Source organism: Scyliorhinus canicula, chromosome 17 (genome assembly GCF_902713615.1).
Source record: "Scyliorhinus canicula chromosome 17, sScyCan1.1, whole genome shotgun sequence".
NCBI classification, from domain to species: Eukaryota; Metazoa; Chordata; class Chondrichthyes; order Carcharhiniformes; family Scyliorhinidae; genus Scyliorhinus; species Scyliorhinus canicula.
The window spans coordinates 122047322-122070895 of NC_052162.1; the positions used below are offsets into that span (position 1 = coordinate 122047322).

The following is a 23574-nucleotide window of genomic DNA, read 5'->3' on the forward strand; positions in this document are numbered from 1 at the left end:
ATGTTCTTTTTCCTCCCGTTAGGTTGGGTTTATCGATTTAATTGTGCATCCTCTCTGGGAGACCTGGGCTGAACTGGTTTATCCTGATGCCAAAGAGATGTTGGCCAACCTGGAGGACAACCGCAAATGGTTTCAGAGCATGATCCCTCGCAACCCACCCTCCCCGGGCTCCCTGGATTTGGGGGAGAGCTCGACAATGGGCCACGATAACCTCCTGCTCAACATCATAACGAACAAGGATGGGTTGGTCACCCAGAGCATCACTGACAGCTCCGACGAAGAGATGTACAGCTTGAACAGCTGGGAGACCGCAAACACTGACTTTTCGGAGACCATAGACGCCAGCCAGCCGATGCCACTCAAAACGTCCAAAAGCGAGGTGGACAACTCCTTGGCCGAAGACGACAGCACCAGGGATTCGGAGAGCAGTACAGATTGCTCAGACAGAAAACGATTGCTAAGAGTGAACATTATATCCAGGCACTCAGAACAATGATCGTGACTACGTGGATTATATATTGTTGGGCAAATGGTAAAATACACGGAGCAGTTCGCTCCGTTTCTGTCGCAAAGATTGATGAAGTGACTACTGGAGAAACTGAAGAAATTATCTCCAGTGGAGATCAGGTACAACGTGTCAACGGTCAAAATACATCAGCTGCTGTTGTGTCTGCAGAGGAGATCGAAGTTGGAACCGAGCAGCCAGAAGAGGAGTGGAACCTCCAGGCCCTCGTGTCAGAGATCAAAGGTCAGCTGTTGTGGAGGAGGCTGATCTTGGTACCGAGCGGCCAGAATGACCAGCAGGATCTGGGAGTTTCACTGGAGATCAGCGAAGGTGTGAGAGACTGTCAGATGATCGAGTGGACAAGCAGCTCACCTGAACCAATGGTTGAATCTCTTACTCCAGCTGTTAATCTTGATGACATTGAATGTCACATTGAACTGCAGGAAAATAGTGTCAATAGCAGTAGTGATGTGGAAGACAGATCTGCCGGTGAGGTCTCCTCTGTTGTCATCGATCATCATCCAGAGGACCAAGCCTCACTGCTCAGCAACACTGAGGGAGCCACTGTGGACAATACCCCAGCTGGAGCCGTTGCAAATTTCATAGATGAAGAAATGGACAGTTTCGATCTGGAATCCTCGTCGGACACTGGGAGCTTCAGGTCGACCGGATTTTTATTCGTGCAATTCCCGAGCAGCAGTGAGAATGACTCACTGCTGAGCAACACTGAGGGAGCCGTAATGGACAATACCTGTGTTACTGACTGTATCTATACTGATGTTCAATGTTATTCCAGCTCCCTCACACTGTCACTGAGTAACCCCACCCCCCAGCACCCTGTGTTACTGACTGTATATATACTGATGTTAAATGTTATTCCAGCTCCCTCACACTGTGACTCAGTAACCCCACCCCCCAGCACCCTGTGTTACTGACTGTATCTCTGCTCATATTAATGGAGCTCCCTCACACCGTCACTGAGTAACCCCACCCCCCTAGCACCCTGTGTTACTGACTGTATCTCTGCTGATATTAATGGAGCTCCCTCACACCGTCACTGAGTAACTCCACCCCCCAGCACCCTGTGTTACTGACTGTATCTCTACTGATATTAATGGAGCTCCCTCACACCGTCACTGAGTAACCCATCTCCTACAGTGTCCTGTGTTACTCAGCATGCCTAATTTTAATGGGACTAATTTTTGTCCCATTGCCCCATACTGCTGGATTTGTTCACTTCCACAAACCAGTTTCTCCAATTAAGGCATCAGCAGTCACAACTTAAAAAAATATATTGAAAGTGAAAGGGTTGAAAAATTGAACAATTACAATAATCTACTCCGATTTAGAAGCAAATTGGACCTGAATAACGAGTCTAATTCTGTACCTTCAGTGCCTTCTACTGGCCAGTTCCTCAATGTTTCGTCATTCAGTCACTGAAGGTTTGGGTTGCCAAAGGTTATGTTGCTGGGATAGTAATTTTGAAAGCACAAATTTATGAGACATGAGTTCACATCCCAACACTGACATCTCTAATTATGAAAATTACGCTTCATTAATTTGTTATAAATTCTGGTATAAAAACTTGTATCAGTAATGGTGCAAAGGAAACTCCTGTTTTGTTAAACAAACACACCTGGTTCACTCGTGGTCCTCTGAGGAAGGAAATCTACCAGCCTTACCTGGTCTGGCCTGCGTGTGACTTCAAAGCAACAGTAAAGTGCTTGACTTTTAACTGCCCTCTGAAATGGCCAAGCAAGCCACTTAGTTATATGCAAGAAGGTGGCTCATCACCAACTTCTGAAGGGCAAATAGAGATGGGCAATACATATTGACTTTGCCAGTGATATTCATGTTCTGGGAATGAAGGCAAACAGTGAATTTGCGGGTGCGTTGTTGGTCAAATTGTTGATAGACAAGGCAGTCAAAGGTAATGGGGTGGGGGTGTATGCAAAGTGGAGTTAAGACCACAACTGGATCGGTCACAGGCTCAAAGGGCTGAATGGCCTACTTCTGCTCCTATGATAAGCCATGGTTGATGGAACAGAGAGGCTGAATGGCCGATGTCAAATTACTGAGAGGAGGACGAGGAGAAATGATAGAAAAGATGTCAAGTTTCCTAATTAGATGTTCTTTTTCCTCCCGTTAGGTTGGGTTTATCGATTTAATTGTGCATCCTCTCTGGGAGACCTGGGCTGAACTGGTTTATCCTGATGCCAAAGAGATGTTGGCCAACCTGGAGGACAACCGCAAATGGTTTCAGAGCATGATCCCTCGCAACCCACCCTCCCCGGGCTCCCTGGATTTGGGGGAAGAGCTCGACAATGGGCCACGATAACCTCCTGCTCAACATCATAACGAACAAGGATGGGTTGGTCACCCAGAGCACCACTGACAGCTCCGACGAACAGATGTACAGCTTGAACAGCTGGGAGACCGCAAACACTGACTTTTCGGAAACCATAGACGCCAGCCAGCCGATGCCACTCAAAACGTCCAAAAGCGAGGTGGACAACTCCTTGGCCGAAGACGACAGCACCAGGGATTCGGAGAGCAGTACAGATTGCTCAGACAGAAAACGATTGCTAAGAGTGAACATTATATCCAGGCACTCAGAACAATGATCGTGTCTACGTGGATTATATATTGTTGGGCAAATGGTAAAATACACAGAGCAGTTCGCTCCGTTTCTGTCGCAAAGATTAATGAAGTGACTACTGGAGAAACTGAAGAAATTATCTCCAGTGGAGATCAGGTACAACGTGTCAACGGTCAAAATACATCAGCTGCTGTTGTGTCTGCAGAGGAGATCGAAGTTGGAACCGAGCAGCCAGAAGAGGAGCGGAACCTCCAGGCCCTCGTGTCAGAGATCAAAGGTCAGCTGTTGTGGAGGAGGCTGATCCTGGTACCGAGCGGCCAGAATGACCAGCAGGATCTGGGAGTTTCCCTGGAGATCAGCGAAGGTGTGAGAGACTGTCAGATGATCGAATGGACAAGCAGCTCATCTGAACCAATGGTTGAATCTCTTACTCCAGCTGTTAATCTTGATGACATTGAATGTCACATTGAACTGCAGGAAAATAGCGTCAATGGCAGTAGTGATGTGGCAGACAGATCTGCCGGTGAGGTCTCCTCTGTTGTCATCGATCATCATCCAGAGGACCAAGCCTCACTGCTCAGCAACACTGAGGGAGCCACTGTGGACAATACCCCAGCTGGAGCCGTTGCAAATTTCATAGATGAAGAAATGGACAGTATCGATCTGGAATCCTCGTCGGACACTGGGAGCTTCAGGTCGACCGGATTTTTATTCGTGCAATTCCCGAGCAGCAGTGAGAATGACTCACTGCTGAGCAACACTGAGGGAGCCGTAATGGACAATACCTGTGTTACTGACTGTATCTATACTGATGTTAAATGTTATTCCAGCTCCGTCACACTGTGACTCAGTAACCCCACCCCCCAGCACCCTGTGTTACTGACTGTATATATACTGATGTTAAATGTTATTCCAGCTCCGTCACACTGTGACTCAGTAACCCCACCCCCCAGCACCCTGTGTTACTGACTGTATCTCTGCTCATATTAATGGAGCTCCCTCACACCGTCACTGAGTAACCCCACCCCCCAGCACCCTGTGTTACTGAGTGTATCTCTACTGATATTAATGGAGCTCCCTCACACCGTCACTGAGTAACCCATCTCCTAGTGTCCTGTGTTACTCAGCATGCCTAATTTTAATGGGACTAATTTTTGTCCCATTGCCCCATACTGCTGGATTTGTTTCTCTTCCACAAACCAGTTTCTCCAATTAAGGCATCAGCAGTCACAACTTAAAAAAATATATTAAAAGTGAAAGGGTTGAAAAATTGAACAATTACAATAATCTACTCCAATTTAGAAGCAAATTGGATCTGAATAACGAGTCTAATTCTGTACCTTCAGTGCCTTCTACTGGCCAGTTCCTCAATGTTTCGTCATTCAGTCACTGAAGGTTTGGGTTGCCAAAGGTTATGTTGCTGGGATAGTAATTTTGAAAGCACAAATTTATGAGACATGAGTTCACATCCCAACACTGACAGCTCTAATTATGAAAATTACGCTTCATTAATTTGTTATAAATTCTGGTATAAAAACTTGTATCAGTAATGGTGCAAAGGAAACTCCTGTTTTGTTAAACAAACACACCTGGTTCACTCGTGGTCCTCTGAGGAAGGAAATCTACCAGCCTTACCTGGTCTGGCCTGCGTGTGACTTCAAAGCAACAGTAAAGTGCTTGACTTTTAACTGCCCTCTGAAGTGGCCGAGCCAGCCACTTAGTTATATGCAAGAAGGTGGCTCATCACCAACTTCTGAAGGGCAAATAGAGATGGGCAATACATATTGACTTTGCCAGTGATATTCATGTTCTGGGAATGAAGGCAAACAGTGAATTTGCGGGTGCGTTGTTGGTCAAATTGTTGATAGACAAGGCAGTCAAAGGTAATGGGGTGGGGGGTGTATGGCAAAGTGGAGTTAAGACCACAACTGGATCAGTCACAGGCTCAAAGGGCTGAATGGCCTACTTCTGTTCCTATGATAAGCCATGGTTGATGGAACAGAGAGGCTGAATGGCCGATGTCAAATTACTGAGAGGAGGACGAGGAGAAATGGTGGAAAAGGTGTCAAGTTTCCTGATTAGATGTTCTTTTTCCTCCTGTTAGGTTGGGTTTATCGATTTAATTGTGTATCCTCTCTGGGAGACCTGGGCTGAACTGGTTTATCCTGATGCCAAAGAGATGTTGGCCAACCTGGAGGACAACCGCAAATGGTTTCAGAGCATGATCCCTCGCAGCCCACCCTCCCCGGGCTCCCTGGATTTGGGGGAGAGCTCTACAATGGGCCACAATAACCTCCTGCTCAACATCACAACGAACAAGGATGGGTTGGTCACCCAGAGCACCACTGACAGCTCCGACGAAGAGATGTACAGCTTGAGCAGCTGGGAGACCGCAAACACTGACTTTTCGGAGACCATAGACGCCAGCCAGCCGATGCCCCTCAAAACGTCCAAAAGCGAGGTGGGCAACTCCTTGGCTGAAGACGACAGCACCAGGGATTCGGAGAGCAGTACACCAGATGGTAGGTATCAGCCTCTATACCCATACCCGGGCTCGCCGCCGAAGCCCACAGCTGCACAGGGTCAAACCAGTCAAACCCCAGAGGACACTTCGGACGAATCCAGGCAACTGACAGCACAAAATGCTAGCGGGAGCTGCTGAACGTGCGACTTAGCTCTACATAGCTGCAACCGGATGTCCCCTATTCATTCCCTCTACAATCGACATACAGTGGGAGCAGTGTGTACCATAAACAAGATGCACTGCAGCAACTCGGCCAGGTTCCTTCAACAGCACCTTCCAAACCCCAACCTCGGCCACTTGGAAGGAAAAGGGCAGTAAATGCCTGGGGGCACCACTGCCTGCAAGTTCCCCTCTAAGCCACACACCATCCTGACTTGGAACTATATCGCAAGACATCCCTCATCACAATGCAGAGAACCTCATTGTCTGATGTTGCATTCCAGGTGTTTTTCACATCCAACAAACTCTTTCTTCCTCAGCAACCATATGCTGCTTTGTCCAATACCTCTTGTGGGAGGGTTTTTACAGTCCCAAAATAGGGAACCCTCCTTGACGATCTTTTTTACAAAAACATCTCTAATTCATCATCAGACAATGAAGGTGCTCTGCATTGTGATGAGGTATGTCTAGTTCTATGCCCGCCAAGAGTTAGGAAAGCCCCTTAAATACTAACTACAGTCTTTAAAAGCTGGAACAGTCAATTATTTCCTGTACCAGTGATCTCGACTAACAGTATGCTGTACATAATTAACATTGGAAGGGGTTGGAAGGCCAATGGTGGGCTGCCTCTGCCACCGCAAAACACCCGCGGGGGAGCAGAAAATCCCACCCACTGTGTCCATAGCTGGAAAATATAGATAGACACTGACCACTCGGTCCCGAGTTACTGACCATGATCCAATCATGGCATCTGCCACCTCCGCCCAGGCCCGGTTGTCTGTGGATGACAACCTCCTTCCCACCTCGGGGAACAGCGTGCCCCACCTCTCCTCCATGGCATCCAGTAAAAGCTTGAGCTCTGTATCCGTAAATCTGGGGGCCTGCTTTGGAATTGCACTAGTGCCACGTGGTGTGAGTGCTGCCACATTAGCATGTCCTAAATGGCTCCGGCAGTCACGCCCCCATCAGGACCGGGGAACACCTCCCATTCAGTCCTGGTGTCTACACTTAGCCTCTCAAACAGAGAATTCTGCCCCTTGTTCTTTGCTTCCTGACTTGATTCTCTAAATTGGGGAATTGTGGTCCCTGTGACACCACACTGTCGGGTATGATGCTATTGTGACAGAGTTCCGTGTTGTCACGGTACCCACCATGTTTGTTTACATCATCCCACATCACCCGTTTCCATAGTTACCCAGTTTAACTCGCTGTTGACAGAATCTTTCCCATTGATTTGGTGTTCTACCTGCCAATTGCTCAGACAGAAAACGATTGCTAAGAGTGAACATTATACCCAGGCACTCAGAACAATGATCGTGACTACGTGGATTATATATTGTTGGGCAAATGGTAAAATACACGGAGCAGTTCGTTCTGTTTCTGTCGCAAAGATTGATGAAGTGAGTACTGTAGAAATTGAAGAAATTATCCCCGGTGGAGATCAGGCACAATGTGTTAATGGTCAAAATACCTCAGCTGCTGTTGTGTCTGCAGAGGAGATCGAAGTTGGAACCGAACAGCCAGAAGAGGAGCTGAACCTCTAGGCCCTCGTGTCAGAGATCAAAGGTCAGCTGTTGTGGAGCAGCCAGAATGACCAGCAGGATCTGGGAGTTTCCCTGGAGATCAGCGAAGGTGTGAGAGACTGTCAGATGATCGAGTGGACAAGCAGCTCATCTGAACCAATGGTTGAATCTCTTACTCCAGCTGTTAATCTTCATGACATTGAATGCCACATTGAACTGCAGGAAAATAGCGTCAATGGCAGTAGTGATGTGGAAGATAGATCTGCCGGTGAGGTCTCATCTGTTGCCATCGGTCATCATCCAGAGGACCAAGCCCCACTGCTCAGCAACACTGAGGGAGCCACTGTGGACAATACCCCAGCTGGAGCCGTTGCAAATTTCATAGATGATGAAGAAATGGACAGTATCGATCTGGAATCCTCGTCGGACACTGGGAGCTTCAGGTCCACCGGATTTTTATTCGTGCAATTCCCAAGCAGCAGTGAGAATGACTCACTGCTGAGCAACATTGAGGGAGCCGTAATGGACAATACCACAGCGAGAGGAATGGACGATAACATCGACCTGGAATTGCTGTTGGACTTAGAGACCTACAATTTCACTGGACATTTACGCCTGCAGTTGCCGAGTGACACTGAGAGGGAGCAGTGTACTCGGAAACCATCACTGACACATTCTGTTGAGAGAATGCAGTCTTGGTTGGCTGACAAATCAGCTCAAGCGAAGAAAGGACTGGAAAAAAGTCAAGTCGCTTCAGACGCCAGGAACATCGTTGAATGCTCGGCTGTTCGCGTCAGACGTTGGAAGTCAGAAGTTGAAGAGAAGAACCGCCGTCGTCTGGGAAGAGGACCAAAGAATTAAACTCGTCAGAAGCCCAGACTGGAACGGGGAAAAGCCCAACAGGGAAGTGAATTTTAACTTTTAATATTATTGTATTTGTCGAGAACATATTGAAATATTGAACATTGAGAATAGTAATAGGTCGTGTTGTTTTGGCTTTGGCAAGTTTCTCCCCAGTCTTGCCCACATGTCTAATTTGCTGCAGCCGGTGCCGATCAGTGCTGATCCACACAAACGTGGACCAAGCGGAATGGCACCCTGGGGGGGGGGGGGGGGGGGGGGGGGGGGGGGGGGCACCGGAGACCCCTGGGAGGTCAGGTAAGTACAGGTGAATCCCTGGCCCTCCCCTGGAACGCGGGCACATTAGCACTGCCCAGCTGGCACTGCCACCCTGCAGAAGCAGTTAAAGGGTGCCCCGAGTGTGAGAGTGGCACTGCCAAGGGTCAGGGAGCGAGGGGCCATGCCAATGAAATGAGGGTGGAGGGCAGTTTGAAGGGTGGAGGAGTGCAGGCCAGTACATAGGGACTGATGGATGGGGGTCACGGAAGGGAAGGGATGTTTTAAGGGGGCTTGGGGGGACCTAAGCAGGGGAGACCCCCAGCACCCCAGAGTGGGGTGTTGTCACATGGGGGGATTTGGGGTACTGTCCATGTGTGTGGGGGTTGACATTTCCCATGAGTGGGGGGTGTGGAGGACCCACAGCTCTCTGAGAGATCAGGGCACCCCTTTAAAATGGCAGCCCGATCTCGGAGTTCAGTTCCCCAGTGCTAAAAACATTCTGCACAGGATTCTCCGTCCACCAGCCAGCCAATGGGGTTTCCCAGTGTGGGCAACCCCACGCCGTCAGGAACTGCCCGGGCACTGCAGCGCTTCCAGCGTAACGGAGAATCCTTGCAACGGAGAATCCCACCCCCTAAGGGCAGGACTCTCTGGCTACGCCTGCCTGGCGACTGGAGCATAGAAAATAGAAGCAGGAGGAGGCCATTCAGCCCTTCGAGCCTGCTCCACCATTTATTATGATCATAGCTCATCATCAAGTTCAATACTCTGATCCCGCCTTCCCCATTTCCCTTTAGTCCCAAGAGCTGTATCTGATTCCTCTTGAAATTACACAACTACCTTTTGGCCTCAACTAATTTTTGTGGCAGCGAATTCCACAGATTCACCGCTCTCTGTGTGAAGAAATTTCTCCTCACCTCAGTCCTAAAAGGTTTACCCCTTATCCTCAAACTCTGACCCCTAGTTCTGGACTCGCCCACCATTGGGAACATTCTTTCTGAATCTACCCTGTCTAATCCTGTTAGAATTAAATGCCAATGAATTTAATCCTAACCGATTTAGTCTCTCCTCATATGACAGTCCTGCCATCCATGGATTCGGCCTGGTAAATCTTCGCCGCACTCTCTCCACAGCAAGAACATCTTTCCTCAGATAAGGACACCAAAACTGCTCACAATATTCCAGGTGTGGCCTCAGCAATGCCCTATACAACTGCAGCAAAACATCTCTATTCCAATACTTCAATAATCTCGCTATGAAGGCCAACATACTATTTGCCTTCTTTACTGCCTTCTGTACCTGTGCGCTTACTTTCAGCGACTGATGCACGAGGACACCAAGTTCTCGCTGAGTATCCGCCTCTCACAATTTACACCCATTCAAATAATAATCTGCTTGACTATTTTTGCTGCCAAAGCTGTAAAAGGAGCATGGAGCTGAATCTGGAACTGAAAGGGGATTTAGACATGAAGGGAGGCAGACTGGTACCGAATGAGTATCTGCCTTTACCACAGAACTTGGTGTCCAAGGCATTGCTGCCTCATGGCACCGAGGACCCTGGATCGATCCCTACCCCAGGTCACTGTCCGTGTGGTGTTTGCACATTCTCGCAGTGACTGTGTGGGTCCCACCCCCACAACCCAAAAACAGATGTGCAGGGCAGTTGGATTGGCCGTGCTAAACTGTCCCTTAATTGTAAAAAAATAATTGGCTACTCGAAATTTATTTTAAAAAAGAACTTGGTGTCCAAGCCAGAGTGAAAAAGGAGGTAATCGAGACACTGATGGATTAAACGTTGACAGTGAGGTATTTGATAGGCTGAATTTACTGAAAATCGGTAAGTTGCCAGAACCGGATGAGACAGATTTAAGGATACGGAGTTTATATTAACAACAAAGGAGAAGAACACAGCAGGAGAACAGCAGAGGTTACAGAGATAGGGAGGGTCACAGGTGCTGAAGGAGGTTGCAGAATTCAGGAGTGTTGTCGGGGTAGACAATGTTACAGAGATAGGGAGGGTCACAGGTGCTGAAGGAGGTTGCAGAATTCAGGAGTGTTGTCGGGGTAGACAATGTTACAGAGATAGGGAGGGTCACAGGTGCTGAAGGAGGTTGCAGAATTCAGGAGTGTTGTCGGGATAGACAATGTTACAGAGATAGAGAGGGTCATCAGGGCTAAAATACTTTTACACAGAGAGGGAAACCTATATGGATAGCAGGATGCCGGGGACAGAGGGAGGGCTGTGGGGGATGTAGAGTTATGCATGAAAGTCCGTCCTTCTCAATGTTGCCCCTCACCTGAGGTATGGTGATCCTCAGGTTAAATCACCACAAGTTAGCGCTCCACCTCAAAGGGGAAAGCAGCCTATGATCATCTGCAACTATTGCGACTTACTTTACTGTAGGGGAGGGAACTATTACAGAGATAGGGAAGGTTGTTGGGGCTGTAGGATGTATGAAAGTTCAGGTGGGGTGTAACGTCTATAGGAGGTTTCAAAGATAGGAAGCATTGTAGGGATGGGAGGAAGCAACAGAGATAGAGAGTGTTGTCGGGGCTGGAGGATGTTACAGAGACAGGGAGAATTGTACAGATCAGAAGGTAACAGGCATGGGGGGATATTAAGAATCTCAACACAGTAACTGGGATGAAGAGAGTTTTATGGCTATTGGGATTGTCAGACAAGGGAGCATTGAGGAGATACAACAATAGTGAGTATTTTTAGAGGCCAGGGAAGATTACAGCACTGTGTGCATTGTGGGGGCATCGAGGATTTCACATAAAAAAAAGAGGTTGGAGGGGCTTGAAGAGGTTCCAGGGATAAGGGAGGGTTGCAGGGGCTGGAAGGTTGCAGCATCTGGGGGAAATTGCTGTGATTTGATCTGCTATCTAAGAGTTGAGCTAACGGGTGTTATGGAGGATGGAGGGGATGAAGGAACTGTAGAATATTACAACGATAAACAGGGTTATACCTCTTAATGAGGTTAGAGAAATAGGGATAGTTTGGGGATTGGAGGATGTTACAGAGATAGGAAGGGTTGTAGGAGCTGGAGGATATCGGATGGAGCCTCTGAATGACAAACTCAGATCGGAAGGGGCGAAGGTTTAGTGGATGGTAAAGAGAACTGGAGGGTTCTAGTGGGAGGGAAATGTTAGATTGATGGGGAGCGTTGGGATTGGAATTGGTAACAGAGACAGGGAGAGTTAGATGGTCTGGATGTACCAAGAGAGATCGGGCGTGGGGTTCTGCGGTTCCCCAGCCGTGTGGTTCTCGGCGACGCGCCATTCGCCGGCGGTAGGATTCTTTTTGTTGAAGTATTTTATTGGGGGCATTTTCAAATATATACTTAACAAAGAAGAAAACCAAAAAATAACCATGGCAACAGTGAACAGCCACAACATCCTTACCCCCTCCCCACAATGAATCTCTCCCCCCACCCCCACCTCAACTTGGTGCCACCCCAGGGCCTCCCCCCCAACTTTTTTTTTTAATAAACAATTTTATTGAGGTAGTTTTTGGCTTTATAAACAGTTACAGACATCATCAGAAAGGAAGCAAAAAAGGCAAAAATGTGCAAACATCCACGTACTTTCAATACTTCCATCATACCGTATTGCACAAGCCCGCTCCCCTCCCACCCGTACTACCCGCCATATTTTCCCTCCTACTCTACTCCACCCCCCCCCCCCCCCCCTCCCCCCACCCCCCTGCTGACGCTCACTCTCCCGCAAAGAAGTCAATAAATGGTTGCCACCTCCGGGTGAACCCCTGCACAGATCCCCTCAAGGCGAACTTAATTTTTTCCATCCCCAGGAAACTTGACATGTCCGCAAGCCACCACTCAGTCTTCGGGGGCTTTGAGTCCCTCCACGCCAATAATATTAGTCGCCGGGCTATCAGGGAAGCAAAGGCCAGCACATCGGCCGCTTTCTCCCCCTGGACGCCCGGGTCTTCCGAAACCCCAAAAATTGCCACCCCTGGACTCATCACCACCCTTGTTTTTAGCACCTGGGACATGACCCCCGCAAATCCCTCCCAGTACCCCCTCAGCTCAGGGCATGCCCAAAACATGTGCACATGGTTCGCTGGTCCTCCCGCACACCTAGCGCATTTGTCCTCTATCCCGAAAAATTTGCTCATCCGAGCCACCGTCATGTGGGCCCGGTGAACGACCTTAAATTGGATCAGCCCGAGCCTTGCACATGTCGCAGTCGAGTTTACCCTACTCAGGGCCTCTGCCCACAGCCCATCCTCCATTTCCCCGCCTAGCTCCTCCTCCCATTTAAGTTTCAGTTCCTCTGTCTGGGACCCTTCCTCCCTCATGAGCACCTTATAAATACCCGAGACTCTACCCTCCCCTTCGTCCCTCCCAGAGACTATTCTGTCTAGGATCCCCATTGGCGGGAGGCGCGGGAAAGATGGGACCTGTCTACGAACAAAGTCCCGCAGCTGTAGGTATCTAAAATCATTTCCCCCTACCAACCCAAATTTCTCCTCCAAGCTCCTCAAACTCGCGAAGCTCCCTTCCAGGAACATATCACCCACCCTTCCCGCCCCTGCTCGCCGCCATACTCGGAACCCCCCATCCATACTGCCGGGGGCAAACCGATGGTTGTCGCAGATTGGCGCCCAGACAGACGCCCCCATCTCCCCCACATGCCTCCTCCACTGGCCCCAAATCCGCAGGGTCGCCACCACTACCGGGCTGGTGGTGTACTTGGCCGGCGGCAGCGGTAGAGGAGCCGTGACCAGGGCTTCCAAACTGGAGCCCCTGCACGAAGCCGCCTCCACTCGCTCCCAAATAGACCCCGTACCCACCATCCACTTCCTTATCATAGCGATGTTGGCCGCCCAGTAATAATTGACCAAACTCGGCAACGCCAGCCCCCCCTCGCTGCGGTTCCTCTCCAACATTGCCTTCTTCACCCGCGGAGACTTTCCCGCCCAGACAAAGCTCATGATCAGCCCGTTAACTCTTTTGAAGAAGGACTGTGGGATAAAGATCGGGAGGCACTGAAAATAAACAAAAATCGAGGGAGGATTGTCATCTTTACAGTCTGCACCCTCCCTGCCAGCGACAGCGGGAGTGCATCCCATCTCCGAAACTCTCCCTTCATTTGCTCCACCACCCTGGCCAAATTTAACTTATGCAGCCTGCCCCAGTCTCGTGCCACCTGGATTCCCAAATACCGGAAATTTTCCTCAACTAACCTAAACGGTAGCCCTCTCAATCTGTTCTCCTGGCCCCTTGCCTGTACCACAAACATTTCACTCTTGACCGTATTTAATTTGTATCCTGAGAACTGGCCGAACTCCCTCAGCATTCCCAGTATAGTTCCCATCCCGGCCACTGGGTCCGACACGTACAGGAGCAGGTCGTCTGCGTAAAGAGAAACCCTATGTTCAACCCCGCCCCTCACCATCCCCTTCCAACCCTCTGCGGCTCTCAGCGCAATCGCCAGCGGCTCTATGGCCAGCGCAAACAGCAGCGGGGAGAGCGGGCAGCCCTGCCTGGTCCCTCGGTACAACCTAAAGTACTCCGACACTTCTCTGTTGGTCCTGACGCTGGCCCTCGGGGCCTGATATAATAATTTGATCCAATCCACCAATCCCTCCCCGAACCCAAACCGTCCGAGCACCTCCCATAGATATTCCCACTCCACCCGGCCCCCCCACTTTTTTTAAATAAACATTTGATTGAGGTATTTCTTTGGCATTAAAATAAACAATGTTCATAACAAGGAAAATATTAACCTCGTGCAAATACCACCCTCCATCTCCCACAGGTCCAACAATTACTTACCCCCCTAATCTACGCTAGCCTAACCCCCCCCCCCCCCCCCCCCCCCCCCCGTTCTGCTGACGATTAGTTCTCCGCGAGGAAGTCGATGAATGGTTGCCACCTCTGGGCGAACCCCAGCAGAGACCCTCTCATGGCAAACTTAATGTTCTCCAGGCAGTGGAAGCTAGCCATGTCCGAAAGCCAGGTCTCCGATTTCAGGGGCTTTGAGTCCCTCGATGCCAACAATATCCACCTCCGGGCTACCAGGGAAGCAAAGGCCAGAACATCCGCCTCTCTCTCCTCCTGGATTCTGTGACACCCCAAAAATCACCACCTCTGGACCCATTGCCAGCCTCGTATTTAATACCTTGGACATGACGTCGGCAAACTCCTGCCAAAATCCCCTCAGCCTTGGACATGTCCAGAACATGTGGACATGGTTCACTGGCCCCTCCGCACATTTTGTGCACCTGTCCTCCACCTCAAAGAATCTGCTCATCCAGGTCACTGTCATGTGAGCCCGGTGAACGACCTTAAATTGGATCAGGCTGAGCCTGGCACATGTTGCGGTCGCATTGACCCTACTCAGCACGTCCGCCCAAAGGCTCTCCTCTAACTCTCCCCCCGGCTCCTCCTCCCACTTTTGCTTTGGCTCCTCGGTCTGCGTCTCCTCCAATCCCATAAGCTCTTTATATATGTCCGAGACGCTCCCCTCTCCTGTCCATCCTCTGGAAACCACCTTATCCTGAATACCCTTAACAGCAGGAGTGGGAAGGTTGGTACCTGCTTCCGCAAAAAGTCCCGTACCTGCAGATATCGAAATTCATTTCCCCCCCCGCCAATGCAAACTTCTCCTCCAGCGCCCTCATACTCGGGAAGCTTCCTTCTATAAACAAATCGCCTATCCTCCCAATCCCCGCTCTCCGCCAAATTCGGAACCCCCCCGTCCATCCTCCTTGGAGCAAAGCGGTGATTATCTCAGATTGGGGACCATACCGATGCCCCCTCTGCTTCCACATGTCTCCTCCACTGCCCCCAGACTCTCAAGGCCGCCACCACCACGGGGCTGGTGGAGTACCGTGCCAGCAGGAATGGCAGCGGCGATGTTACCAACGCCCCCAGACTTGTGCCCTTGCAAGAAGCCGCCTCCATGCGCACTCACGCCGGCTCCCCCCCACCACCCACCTCCTCACCATGGCTATATTAGCCACCCAGTAGCAATTGCTGAAATTCGGCAGCGCCAGCCCACCATCCCCGCGACTCCGCTCAAGCATTGCCCTCTTCACTTGCAGGGCCTTGCCGCCACACCCCCCACACACACACCCCCCACACCACACACACACCCCCACACACACACACACACAAAGCCCACAATAACTTTACTGACCCACTTAAAAAAGGACCGCGGGAGGAAGATGGGGAGGCATTGAAAAACGAATAGGAATCTTGGGAGGACCGTCTTTTTTACTGTTTAAACTCTGCCCGCCAGAGACAACGGGAGCACATCACATCTCTGGGAATCCTCCTCCATCTGATCCACCAGCCGGGCCAAATTCAATTTATGAAGCCTGTCGCAATCCCTCGCCACTTGGATACCTCGGTCCCTGAAACTGTCCCGGCCACTCTGAACAGCAGATCCCCCAGTCGCCTCTCCTGACTTCTCACCTGGACCACAAACATCTCGATCTTCCCCATATTGAGCTTATACCCCCAAACCGTCCTGGATGATCTGCATCAACAGCTCCGATGGTCGCAGCACCGCCACCCCAGGGGTCCGGTCCTCGGCCATGCTGTCTCCTGCTGCAGATTCAACACAGCTCTTGGCTAACCTTTTATTTCTGCCTTTTCATGCACTTCTGGTTCTTTGCTCCGTACACTAATACGTGGAAACGGTGCCCAATTGCCTCAACCTTCGAATTCACCGTTTAAAACCAAAAAAAAGTCCAGGGGAAAGGTCCAAAGGTCCAACCGGAGCGGGAGCCACCAAATGTGCAACTTACTCCTTCATAGCCGCCACCGGAAGTCTCCCTCCATAGCCGCCACCGGAAGTCTCCCTCCATAGCCGCCACCGGAAGTCTCCCTCCATAGCCGCCATAGGAAGTCTCCCTCCATAGTCGCCACCGGAAGTCTCCTTCCATAGCCGCCACCGGAAGTCCAGGGTAGGTGAATTGGACACTCTACATTACCCCTTAATTGGAAAGAATGAATTGGGTACTCTAAATTTAAAAAATCACTCCTGTCTCTGCGTGGAATGGACCCACATTGGTCTTTGCTAATCTTTTCCTTTTCACATTCCTATAGGAGCTTTTCAAGTCAGTTTTTATGTTTCTCTCCAGTTTGCTGTCATATTCTATTTTCTCTTTTTCAGTTTCTTGGTCCTCCTTTGCTGAATTCCAAAACAAGTTCTCAATACTCAGGCTCACTACTATTTTGGCCACTTTATGAGTCTCCTCCATTGATCCAATGGAATCTTTAACATTTCTTGTTCGCCACGGTTTCATCACTTTTCCTGTTGGATTTTTGCTCCTTAAAGGAATCTATGTTTGTTGTATTTGTGTGAAATAAAAGTCGCCAAAGTCCCAGAGGACCAGAGTCTGCTTTGCCCTCTGAGAGAGAGAGAGAGAATGAGAGCTGACTGGTGGTGATTGAATCCGATGGTCACCACAACTCAAGCAAGGGGCAATGCTGAGAAGGTGAGGCCTTCATGGATAAGCTCAGCCGGTACGGGTGTTGAATCCATGATGTTGGAGTCGCTTTGCATCACAAACCAGCCAACTGAGCTAACTCTCCCTTGTGCAAACTCATTGGTGTTTCCGCAGGTTGGATAACATGGTGATGGCCTTCTCACACTGAGAGCAGGTGAATTGCCTCTCCCCAGTGTGAACTCGCTGGTGTGTCTGCAGCCTGGACAAATGAATGAATCCCTTCCTACACTGAGAGCAAGTGAACGGCCTCTCCCCAGTGTCAACTCTTTGGTGTTTCCGCAGGCTAGATAATTGACTGAATCCCTTCCCACACAGAGAGCAGGTGAACAGCTTCTTCCAAGTGTGATCCGACCGGTGTATCTGTCGCTGGGATAAGTGAGTGAATCCCTTCCCACAAAGACAGTAGGTGAACAGCTTATCCCCAGTGTGAACGCAGGCCAGGTGGATCACTGAATCCCTTCCCACACCGAGAGTAGGTAAACGGCTTCGCCCCAGTGTGAACTCGCTGGCGTGTCTTTAGATGGGATAACTGAGTGAATCCCTTCCCACACTGAGCAGTTGAACGGCCTCTCCCCAGTGTGAACTCGCTGGTGTGTCTGTCGGCAGGATAACACAGTGAATCCCTTCCCACACTGAGCATAGGTGAACGGCCTCTCCCCTGTGTGACTGCATCGATGAATCTCAAGTTGAGATGGTGCATTGAAACCCTTCCCACAGTCCCCACATATCCACGGTTCCAAAAATATTTTGTGTCGCCTTCTGTCTCTCCAGGTCAAAAAATTAGTTGGAAGTCTCGTTCACCCGTGTCACTCCTCGCTGTGAATGGCGCAATGTTATTTCATTCGGCGGCAGAAGGGGGGGGGGGGGGTCTCAGTGCTTTTCAAGTCACAATGATGTTTAAAATCTTTTGAGGCGGTCAGATCGGGCAAACATTTCTCCTTCCCTTCTAGACTCAAAGGCTGATGATAGTCAGATCCCAAGGAACCTGGTGACTGTCAGATCGAGACGTTACGTTTGAGATTTTCTGTCTATAATTCCTCCTCTTCTCGTATCCTGTAAAAGGAGTTAACAAAAGGCATCACAGTCAGTACAGGATAGAAATTCAGAACAGACAATTCTAGTTTCTGGAGAACATTCTTTCCTCTCTCATTCCCCAATACCGAGTCTCTAATGCCTATTTCTCCCTGTCTTCAGGGAGCGGCCTTGGAGGGGCAGAGTCTGGGAGCAGTCAGTATAAAGACCTTTCCTCGGGGATTCACCGCCTAGTTTCCAGGGAGTGGACTGAGGGGTCCGGATTTTCGGAGCTGAAGAAAGAAACCTTTCCTTGGGGATTCACGGCCTACTCGCCAGGGTGTGGATTAGGAGCCGGAATTTTAATACCTTCCCCCGGGGATCTGCGGCCGAGTCTCCAGGCAACGGAATCGGAGCTGGAGAGCCGCCTGGTCCTCCAGCCAATCAGAGCGAATGAGGGGCAAGGCTGGAGGACTAAGACAGCCCCCTGGTCCTCCAGCCAATCAGAGTGAACAAGGGGCGGGACTGGAGAACTGAGAGCCGCCTGGTCCTCCAACCAATCAGAGTGAATGAAGGGCGGGACTGGAGGACTGAAAGCCGCCTGGTCCTCCAGCCAATCAGAGTGAATGAGGGGCGGGGTCTAACCTTATTGTGTTCCCTCCCCATCCTCCACTCACTCCACAAATATTTTGGGCATTAACTTCAGGTCCTGGGAAAGAATTTCCCGAACCAGAATCAGGGAGCTGACAACTAATCATCGGGGTTTGCGGCTCCACAGAGTATTTCCAAATCCTTGCACCCACCTCCTTAGTTTCGCTCGGGCTCTCCGAAACGAAGTCCCATTAATCTGAATGCGCATGCTCCAAACACCGACAACCGGTGATGCGCATGTGCAGAGAAGAGCCCACCCGCCGACTTCCTGCTGAGGGATTGACCAATAGAAAGAGTGGGCCCACCGGAAGGACTCTGGTCCTTCAGCCAATCAGAGCTTTGTGTCATGCAGATTGAGCTTCACACAGACTAATAGTACCTTCTCTGTCCAACATCTGTGAGTAAAACACTTTCTTTTCTCCCCTTTTCCATTCTTTTCTCATTCTCACCTTCAATTGGTCACTTGCAGCAACTGAAGGGAAAGGAAGTGAATCCAGGGAGGGTGCAGACTCTGGAAAGCTTGGCCCAGGTCTCTCTCTCTCTCTTCAAGACATTGACATCCTTTGCTCCCTCAGCTTGACATATTTATTTGTCTGGTTAAAAGGATGGTACCTTTTATTATTCACCGGACCCGAGAACATGAAGCTCACCTGTCTGCCACACCCAAGAACAAAACCACACAACCTAGTCCCAGACAGATGTGCCCTGTGGACCACCTTGAACTGAGTCAAGCTGCACCGAACACAGGAGAAGGTCGAGTTGACCCTGTACAGTCTCACTCCACGCCCCCTCCACAGAAACCAGATCCAATTCCCCCTCCCACTTCCTCCTCACCTCACCCAGTGGAGCTTGCTGTGCAGACAGGATCTGACTGTAGATATCTGAAATCCTACCCTCACCCACTTCAGCAAGAGATAGAATCCTAATCATCAGAGTGGGCGGGGGAGCTAAAGGAAACGCCAAGATCGTCTTATGTAGGAAATCACGCATCTGAGAAAATTAGAGCTCGCGAGTTGTAATTTTTTCTACCAGTTCATCAAAACCAATAAATCTGCCGTTCACAAACATGTCACCAAACCTCTCCAGCCCTTCCCTCCAGGACCTCAATGGAAATCCGTAGGCACAAAGCGGTGAGTCCACAGAGAGGGGCGAAGAACAATATCTCATCCATCGTCGAGACTGAGTCCATGGCCACCACGCACCCCAACAAAACAGACCAAACAACAAGCTGTAGTCACCGTCGACAAACCTTCCCTATCCCCGAGCTCCCCGCCTCTCATTAAAACCACAACCAAAAGCCCGAAGAACACCCCCAAACCCTTAGCTCAACAATCCTTAACCCCAAACAGAACCAACGCACTCAGCCAATTATCTAAAACCTAGACTATGTTAATGAGCTGCCATTACCCCCACCACTTCGCTCCCATTAACTACCTTCTTCAGCTCGCAGGGCAACTCTCTCCCGGGGCATATAAAACTGAGTAACCATGACCAGCAACCCCTTCTCCCCGCCTGCACCCAACTTTAAATAAAGGAACCCCCCCCCCCCACAAAAACAGTAAAATACAAACTGGTACAAGAAACCCCAACAAGACCCCAAAACCACAATCCCTCTCCAATAACAACAAGACCCCATATATAATACAAAATATACCCAGCCTGAGCTTCCTCACAAAAGCGTCGGCATCATCCAGCACCTCAAAAGTAGTGATCTTTTGAATTAAAACTCACTCGGAGATGTGCGGGTAAACCGCCCCAAACCGAACTCCAAGTATGTAAAGTGCAGCCTTGGCCTTGATAAATGCCGCCCTCTTTTTTGGCAGCTCCGCCCCCCCTGATGGGGCCTGATGGCATGGCTCTCCCATTTGTAGTTACGGTGATCATTCGCCCACCTCAGGACTCGTTTCCTTCTCCCGGTAACTGTGGAACCTGACGGTTATTGCCCGAGGTGGCTCTCCTGGGTGAGGTGTCTGACAGAGCAAGTGATGGGCCTGATCTACCTCGGGAGGGAACAACTGTCCCCCCTCCCCACCATCTTCCCAAACATCCTGGACGTGTATTCAGTCGGGTGCGGGCCCTCCAATCCCTCCGGCAGCCCCATAACACGAAGGGTTTGTCTCCTGGAACGATTCTCTAAGTCGCCGACTTTGGCAGAGATTTGTTATTATCAGCCAACAGACCATCTCAGCCTCTAAAGAGACAATCCGCTCGCTCTTCATCGAAAGAGCCGCCCCATGCCCTGCAACCCTTTACTGTTTCGTCCATTTTTGCCAATATCGATCGAAAAGGGCTCCTCGATTGATATTGGGAGATCCTCGGAGATAGTCGGCTGTTGCTAAGATGCCCATGAGCATCTCAACTGACAACACTATAACTTTCGCTTCGGCAGCAGCCGCCGCTATTTTGTTTCCAATGAGCCTGGAAAAGAATCTGAATCGGATGACGATTCTTTGCTCGCTGGCTTCTTCAAACTTGGTTTCTTGGACATTAACACAGTATGGGAGCTTTATCCCATTGACAAATTTGAAATATCCCCAACCCCCTCAAATACCGGGTGAAACGGGCAGCACCGTAGCATTATGGATAGCACAAATGCTTCACAGCTCCAGGGTCCCAGGTTCGATTCTGGCTTGGGTCACTGGGTCACTGTGCGGAGTCTGCACGTCCTCCCCGTGTTGTGCGTGGGTTTCCTCCCACAGTCCAAAGATGTGCAGGTTAGGTGGATTGGCCATGATAAATTGCCATTGGTGTCCAAAATTGCCCTTAGTGTTGGGTGGGGTTACTGGGTTATGGGGGTAGGGTGGAGGTGTTGACCTTGGGTATGGTGCTCTTTCCAAGAGCTGGTGCAGGACTCGATGGGCTGAATGGCTCCATCTGAACTGTAAATTCTATGAAACTATGAAAACAAAGTCCCCGAATGAGAGCTGCCTCATATGCGGCCGCTCCTGACATGTCGCAATCTGTTCTGAATTTCTGTCCTGCACTGACACTATGTCTTTTGTAAATTGTTTTTACAGGATATTAGAAAGGAGGACTTACAGACAGAAATCTCAAACTAAACGTCTCGATCAGACTGAGTCACTTGATTCATCAGGGCCTGAACATCATCGGACTTTGAATCTAGAAGGAGAAATGTTTCCTCGTCTGTCAGCTTGCGAAGATTTTAAACATCAGTGTGACTGGAAAAGCACCGAGACACACACACCCGAGTGAGAGTGGTTCCAGAGCACTGACTGTGGAAAGAGCTTTAACCAGTTACACAGCCTGAAAAAACATCACACCATTCACAGCAGGAATAGACTGTTCTGTGTGTGAGCAAGGCGTGAACTGATTGTCCCGACCTGGAGAGACATAAGGAGACCCAAAATATGGAGAAACGATGGGAATGTGGGGACTGTGGGAAGGGATTCAGAGTCCCATCTGCACTGGAGATTCATCGCCGCAGTCACACTGGGGAGAGACCATTCACCTGCTCTCAGTGTGAGAAGGGATTCACTCAGTATTCTGACCTGCAGACACACCAGCGAGTTCACACCGGGGAGAGGCCGTTCACCTGCTCTCAGTGTGAGAAGGGATTCACTCAGTTATCCAGTTTGCGGACACATCAGCGAGTCCACACTGGAGAGAGACCGTTCAACTGCTCTCGGTGTGGGAAGGGATTCATTCAGTTGATCAGCCTGCAGATACATGAGCGAGTTCATACTGGTGAGTGGCCGTTCACCTGCTCTCAGTGTGGGAAGGGATTCATTTCCTCAACCAACCTGCAGATACACCAGCGAGTTCACACTGGGGAGAGGCCGTTTACCTGCTCTCAGTGTGGGAAGGGATTCATTTCCTCATCCAACCTGCAGATACACCAGCGAGTTCACACTGGGGAAAGGCCGTTTACCTGCTCTCCATGTGGGAAGGGATTCACTCAGTTATCCCACCTGCAGATACACCAGCGAGTTCACACAGGGGAAAAACCGTTCACCTGCTCTCAGTGTGAGAAGGGATTCACTCAGTTGATCAGCTGCAGATACACCAGCAAACTCACAGTGGGGAGAGGTCGTTCACCTGCTCTCAGTGTGGGAAGGGATTCACTCGGTTAGACAACCTGCAGTCGCACCAGCGGGTTCACACTGGGGAGAGGCCGTTCACCTGCTCTCAGTGTGGGAAGAGATTCACTCGCTTATCCCACCTGCAGAGACACCAGCGAGTTCACACTGGGGAGAAGCCATTCACTTGCTCTCAGTGTGGGAAGACATTCACTCATATGTCCAGCCTGCAGACACACCAGCGAGTTCACACTGGGGAGAGGCCATTCACCTGCTCTCAGTGTGGGAATAGATTCACTTTGTTATCCAACCTGCGGGCACACCGTCGGGTTCACACTGGGGAGAGGCCATTTGCCTGCTCTCAGTGTAGGAAGGATTTCACTCGGTTATCCAACCTACAGAGACACCAGCGAGTTCACACTGGGGAGAAGCCATTCACCTGCTCTCCATGTGGGAAGGGATTCACTCAGTTATCCCATTTGCAGGCACATCAGCGAGTTCACACTGGGGAGAGTTTGTTCACCTGTTGTGAATGTGGGAAGGGATTCCGTGATTCATCGCACCTGCTGAGACACGAACAAGTTCACAAGTGATTACAGGGGTTAGATTTTGCTGTTATTGTTTATGCTCTGTATTACATCCAGGACTGCATTTTTGTCATTCTGACAGTTGGTCAATGGGGATGGTTGGAGTGATTCTTCTGCTGGACTGGCCGGTGTCACGACTTTGACTCCAGTGGGCTGACGTTCTTTGAGCCTTGTTGTGAATACCTGGTTTCACATTTCACAAGGATCAGAGATTGAAAGTTAGTTTGGAAGTTGGAAGATGTTTCCTTCCCATTTCTGTTTGGATCCCTCTAAAGCATGCCACCTTGCCATGGAGATGGGCAATGGAGGTACATGGTTCTTTTGTTTAATTTATCTCTGTTTCTTGCAGAAGAAAATTATCAAGGTATAGGCAG

The 23574-nt window shown here is 50.0% G+C and overlaps 1 protein-coding gene, 1 long non-coding RNA gene and 1 pseudogene across 2 annotated transcripts in view; 2 read left to right on the forward strand and 1 right to left on the reverse strand.

Annotated features, from left to right (window-relative positions):
* The window catches only part of LOC119951818 (zinc finger protein 239-like), a 295099-nt gene that overhangs the window by 213365 nt on the left and 58160 nt on the right, over positions 1-23574 (forward strand). The gene's annotated exons all lie outside the window — the stretch shown is intronic.
* LOC119951769 overlaps positions 1-23574 on the forward strand; it is a 111660-nt pseudogene that overhangs the window by 41318 nt on the left and 46768 nt on the right.
* On the reverse strand, positions 1141-16442 carry LOC119951870. Its single transcript, XR_005457693.1, has 3 exons — positions 16210-16442; positions 7844-8147; positions 1141-3889 (listed from the first exon to the last, which is right to left on the reverse strand). It is a non-coding gene; the product is annotated as an uncharacterized LOC119951870 (long non-coding RNA).